A 6,000-nucleotide genomic window follows, 5' to 3' on the forward strand; every position below is an offset into this window, starting at 1 on the left:
TGGAAAGGATACATCAGGCTGTTAGACATCCTGCTTTAGGCTGCTGGTTGAAAGGTGACACCTTCTCAGAAAAGGTGCACTTGAGGAGTCTAAAAGGTATTTCAAGAAGTCATGATACCAAATGGAATTGGGAACCTGGCCAAAGCAGTATTTTCCCAGAACATTAACTATTATTCTCCCATTTGTCATCATGAATATATATTTGCTCCATAAATGTATATGTAATGGACATATTCTAATAATGATGATTACCTACTCCCAAATAAAATTCTCCTTTGTTCTTAGAGCTGTTTCCTCTGTATCTGTTGGACTTATATTTAGCCTGAACTACTGTCCTGTTGGAGAACATAGAACATGTCTTTATAGCCTGGATTTTCATCAAAGAAGTCAACCAAAATTGTTATAGAATTATTAATTCAATTTAGGCCTTAAACATAAAACAATATCCTTCGTTGGCTGCTATCACTGGATAGTGACAGAAACCAGAAAAGGAGAGATAAGGATTGATTATTAACTTTGCTTCTTAGAAATAAAAATACAGACAGTATACCAAAGAGGCTTCCATTTATGCTGTAAGAAGTAAATGGAAAACTATAAATGAAATAACTTTTGTTATTTGAGTTTTATAAAGTTTATAACTTAGTTCTGCCAAAAGGCTACTTAAACTTAATTTACCTCTATAGGGACCAGAATTTCACATTTCACAGTGAACAGAAGGTTTGCTGAACTTTACATTGAAAAACAGAACTAAAAATTATAAAAGTATATTTATTAAACCAAGTACTATAATTAGGTTATTATATCAAACATACTGTAGCTAATATTAGGAAGGAATAAAGTATAAATCAAATTCCCCTTTTTTTGTGGGGAAATCAGACAAAATCATTTTGTGTAATGTTATAACATCCTTCATTTTACATTTGACATTTTATAGAACAATAAAGGGTCTTTTTTTTGTAAAAACATGGAAATTTCATCAATTTTTCCAAATGGTCTTTTCAATTTGTTATTGAAACCATTCTTTTATTTATTTTTATTTTTTAATTAAAAATTTTTAATGTTTATTTTTGACATAGAGTGTAGGTGAGGGAGGGCCAGAGAGAAAGGGAGACAGAAAATTTGAAGTAGGCTGCAGACTCTGAGCTGTCAGCACAGAGCCCCATGTGGGGCTTGAACTCAGGAATGGTGAGATCATGACCTAAGCCAAAGTCAGACATTTAACCAACTGAGCCACCCAGGTGCCCCCAAACCATTCTCTTTTAAAGTGTTTATTCTGACATCATCTTTATCATTGTTTTCTTCTTCACTTTTAAACTAAACTAACTCATCCAGGTCACTATTTTTCAATAGTTTTGCCTGTGATTCTCCTGCACCTATTTTTATATTTATAAAATGGGATAATCATCTATAAACTGATAGAGTTTTATAGAATGGGAAAAGGATTAATGCAATTGCTGAACAGAAAAAGATGTTTCAAGTGGGAACTAATATTTAAATTAATACTTTTATGCTTTGACTTTTGCTTTCCTAAACAATAACATGTCCACAGAGACTTAGTGAATAAGAATTCACAGAATAGAGGAGTGGTTTAAAGAAAAGCCTGTGGAATGAGATAACATGTGTATTAGTCTATTCAGGCTACCATAACAAAATACCACAGGATGAGCAGCTTAAACACAGCTGAAAGTCCAAGATCAGGATGATGTCAGGATTGGTTTCTGGTTAGGCCTCTCTTCCTGGCTTGGCATTTCCTCTGTAATGAAAAAGAGCAAGAGAGATATCTAGTGTCTCCCCTTTTCTTATAAGGATGCAAATTTTAACGGGTTAGGGCCTCTCTTATGACCTCATTTAACCTTAATTAGGTCTATAAGGCTCTATCTCCAAATACAGTAATATTAAGAATTAGGGCTTCAGTATATGGATTTTGAGGGATAAAGTTCAGTCCCTAGCAACATGTGTTCATATGTAACTCCATTGCTTCCCTCTTATTTGACCTGGGATAGATTTTAAACATCACTTAGCCTTAATTTATTAATCTATATAATGTGGATAATTACTCACCTCATAGGATTTTGACATGGATCAAACAAACAATGCATTTTAAGGACTTAACATACTACCTGGCATAGAATAAGTGCACAATAAATATTGATTGTTATTCAGGGGTTCCTGTTGATACCCCAGTGCTAATAAAATCAGAAAAATGAAAAGGGATTGTCTTGTTTTCCTCATGACACTAAGAAATGGGGAAACTGGAAGAGATCAGGAAGATAGCAGAGTAGGAGGTACTGAAGCAACAGCTACATCATGCAACAAACTCTGAAAATGATCTAGAGACTGGCAAAGCACAGCTTCCACAGCTAGTCATAGAGAGAAGTCCACATAGAAAAGGGTAGGGAAGTGGAGATAAGTTCAGGAATGAAACCTCTGGTACAACTAACCATAAGTGGGAGGGACATCACAAGCATGGAGGAGGAAGGGGATCAGACTCCACACCAGGCACCCCAGTCTTGGAGACCTTCACTGGGGAAACAAGTCCCCATAACATCTGACTATGAAAATCAGTGGGGCTCAATTCCAGGAGAGCCAGAGGACATAGGAAACCAAGTCTTTGCCCTAAAAGGGCCAGTACACTAAGCAACTCAACCTTAGACACGGTACAGAGGCGGTAGTTGAAAAACTCCTGGGGTTACGTGAAGAAATTTTTTCACCAATTTTAGAATGTTGGCCAGAGAGGCACAGATATGCAGATTTCTCCAGGAACAAAACTGCCTTTTTTTTTTTTTTTTTTTTCCCCTCCCTAAGCCTGGGTAGCCAGAGGCTGGCAGGAGTCAAGTCTAACATTCTCCACCTACCTTTCTAGCACCATGTGCCCTGCCCTAGGATTCCTCTGCAGACCCACCCCATACAACCTGCTTTCCTATGCAGGCATCCCTCCAAAGCAGCTTCTGACTCACCACAAACCCTGCCCTTTGGTGCCCCCATAGCTGACACAGCAGCTAATTGCAGACAGCCAGGCTAAGCACCAGTTATTTCTACTAGTGATCCTTCAGAGGCTTCAGCTGGGTCTCTCAAATGTGTGGGGAGCAAACCCTGCCCACTGTACCCATGATAGGTGAAGTGGGTCATTGCAGCCACCTGGGTTGAAGTCCAGCTGTCCCCCAACATGTTTACAGCAATCGCAACTCAGCCACAACAAGAGGGTGCATGGAGTCCACATAGGGGACACCCCTAGAACAGCTGGCTCTGTTGACTGAGGTGTGTGGGGTACACTATAGAGCACCATAGAACCTCTTCTACACAAGGCCACTGCTTTTAAGACCAGAAGATGTAACTTATCTACCTAATGCATGGAAATAAACAGGGGGTTAGACAAAATGAGGAGACAAAGGAAGATGTTCCAAGTGAAAGAAGATAAAATCACAGAAAAAAAAGAACTAGAGACAAGCCTGATAAAGAGTTCAAAGCAATAGTCATAAGGATATTCACCAGACTTGAGTGAATAGCAGATCAACATAGAATTTCAACAAAGAGATAGAAAACACAAAAAATAACCAATCAGAGCTGAATAAAATAACTGAAATGAAAAATACACTAGACGGAACCAACAGCATATTAGAGGTGGCAGAAGAATAGATGACTGATCTGGAAGACAGGATAATGGGAAACAACCAAGCTGAGCAGTACAAAGAAAAAAGAATAAGAAAAAAATACGAATAAGTTAAGGGACTTCTATAATATTATCAAGTATAACACATTATAGGGATCACAGAAGAAGAAAGAGAAAAGAGGGCAGAAAACTTATTTGAAGAAATAATGGCTGAAAACTTCCCTAATTTGAGGAAGAAAACAGACATTCAGGTCCAGGAATCAAAGAGATCCCCAAACAAGATGAACTCAAGCAGATCCACACCAATACGCATAATAATTAAAATGGCAAAAATCAAAGATAAAGAGAGAATTTTAAAAGCACCATTAGGAAAGAAAATAGTTGCATACAAGGGGAAACCCCATAAGGCTATAAGCATATTTTTCAGCATAAACTTTGTAGGCCAGTGGGAGTGTCATGATACATTCAAAGTTCTGAAAGGAAAACCCTACAACCAAAAATCCTCTATCTGGCAAGGTTATCATTCAGAATTGAAGGAGAGATATAGTGTCCCAGAAAAACAAATCACCCCTAAATCAGCCTTACAAAAAATGTTAAAAGGTATTCTTTAATGGAAAGAAAAGGCTGTAACTACAAGTAAAATTATGAAAGGAAAAAAAAAACTTCACTGGTAATATATTAATCAATTATAAAGCCAGTATGGAGGTTAAAAATACAAAAAGTAGTAAAACCAATTATATCTACAAAAATTACTGAAGGGTCACACCAAATCAGAAGATATAAAGTATGAGATCATATACATAAAACATGGAGGAGGAAGTAAAAATTTTATGCTTTTAGAATGTGTACAAATTTAAGTGACCATTAATTTTATATGAACTAATATACATGCAAGATGTTATATATGAACACATAGTAACCACAAATCAAAAACCTATAATAGATACACAAAAACTAAAGAGATAAGAATCCAGTATAACACTAAAAATGATCCATCATCATAAGGGAAGAGAGCATGAGAAGAAGAAAGAGAGAACTACAAAACAAACAGAAAATAACCCATCTATATGCTGCCTACAAGAGATTCACTTCAGACTGAAAGACACAGACTGAAAAATATATTCCATGCAAATGGAAGCAAAGAAAAAAAAAACTAGAATAACAATACCTATATCAGACAAAGTAGACTTTAAAACAAAGTCCATAACAATAGACAAAGGCATTATATAATGGTCAAGGGATCAACCTAACAAGAGGATATAATAGTTGCAAATAACTATGCACCAAAAATAGGAGCACTTAAGTACATAAAGCAAATATTAACAGGGATATACTGACATTGATACCATAATAATAGGAAATTTTAACACCCCACTCACAAGATTGGATAGATCATACAGACGAAAAATAAGAAAACAGTGGCTTTGAGCAGCACATTAGGCCAGATGAACTTAACAGTTATATACAGAACATTCTATCCAAAAAGAGCAGAATACACATTATTTTCAAGTGCACATGGAACATTCTTCAGGATAGATAACAAGTTAGGCCACAAAATAAGTCTGAATAGATTTAAGAAAATTTAAACCATATAAAGTATTTTTTCCAACCATAACAGTATAGAACTAAAAATCAATGACAAGAAAAAAACATCAAAAAATACAAACACATAGAGGACAAAAAGCACATTACTAAACAACCAATGAATCACCATAGAAATCAAAGAGAAAATTAAAAAATACATTCAGACAAATGAAAATGAAAACAGAATAGTCCAAAACCTTTGAGATGAAGCAAAAGAAGTTCTAAGAGGGAAGTTTAGAGCAATACAGGCCTATCTCAGGAAATAAGAAAAAGCTTGGGATGCCTGGGTGGCTCAGTTGGTTGAGTGTCCAACTTTGGCTCAGGTCATGATCTCACAGTTTGTGAGTTCAAGCCCTGTGTCAGGCTCTGAGCACAGAGCCTGGAGCCTGTTTCAGATTCTGTGTCTCCCTCTCTCCCTACCTCTCCCCCACCCACACTCTATCCCTTTCTAAAAAATAAACATTAAAAATAATAATTTTTAAAAAAGGAAATAAGGAAAAGCTCAAACCATCTAACACCTAAAAGATCTAGAAAAAGGAAAAAAAATAAAACCCAAAGTTAGTAGAAGAAATAATAAAGATTAGAGTAGAAATAAATGAAATAGAGACACCCCCCCCCCAAAAAAAAGAAACTAGGAAAGAAAGGATCAATAAAACCCAGAGCTGGTTCTTTGAAAACGTAAACAAAATTGATAACCTTTTAGCCAGACCCATAAATAAAAAAAGAAAGAAAACCCAAATAAATTATAAATTGAAGAGAAGTAACAACTGATACCACAGAAATAAAAAGGATTGTATTAGAATGCT

Source organism: Prionailurus viverrinus, chromosome C2 (assembly GCF_022837055.1).
Source record: "Prionailurus viverrinus isolate Anna chromosome C2, UM_Priviv_1.0, whole genome shotgun sequence".
Lineage (NCBI taxonomy): Eukaryota > Metazoa > Chordata > Mammalia > Carnivora > Felidae > Prionailurus > Prionailurus viverrinus.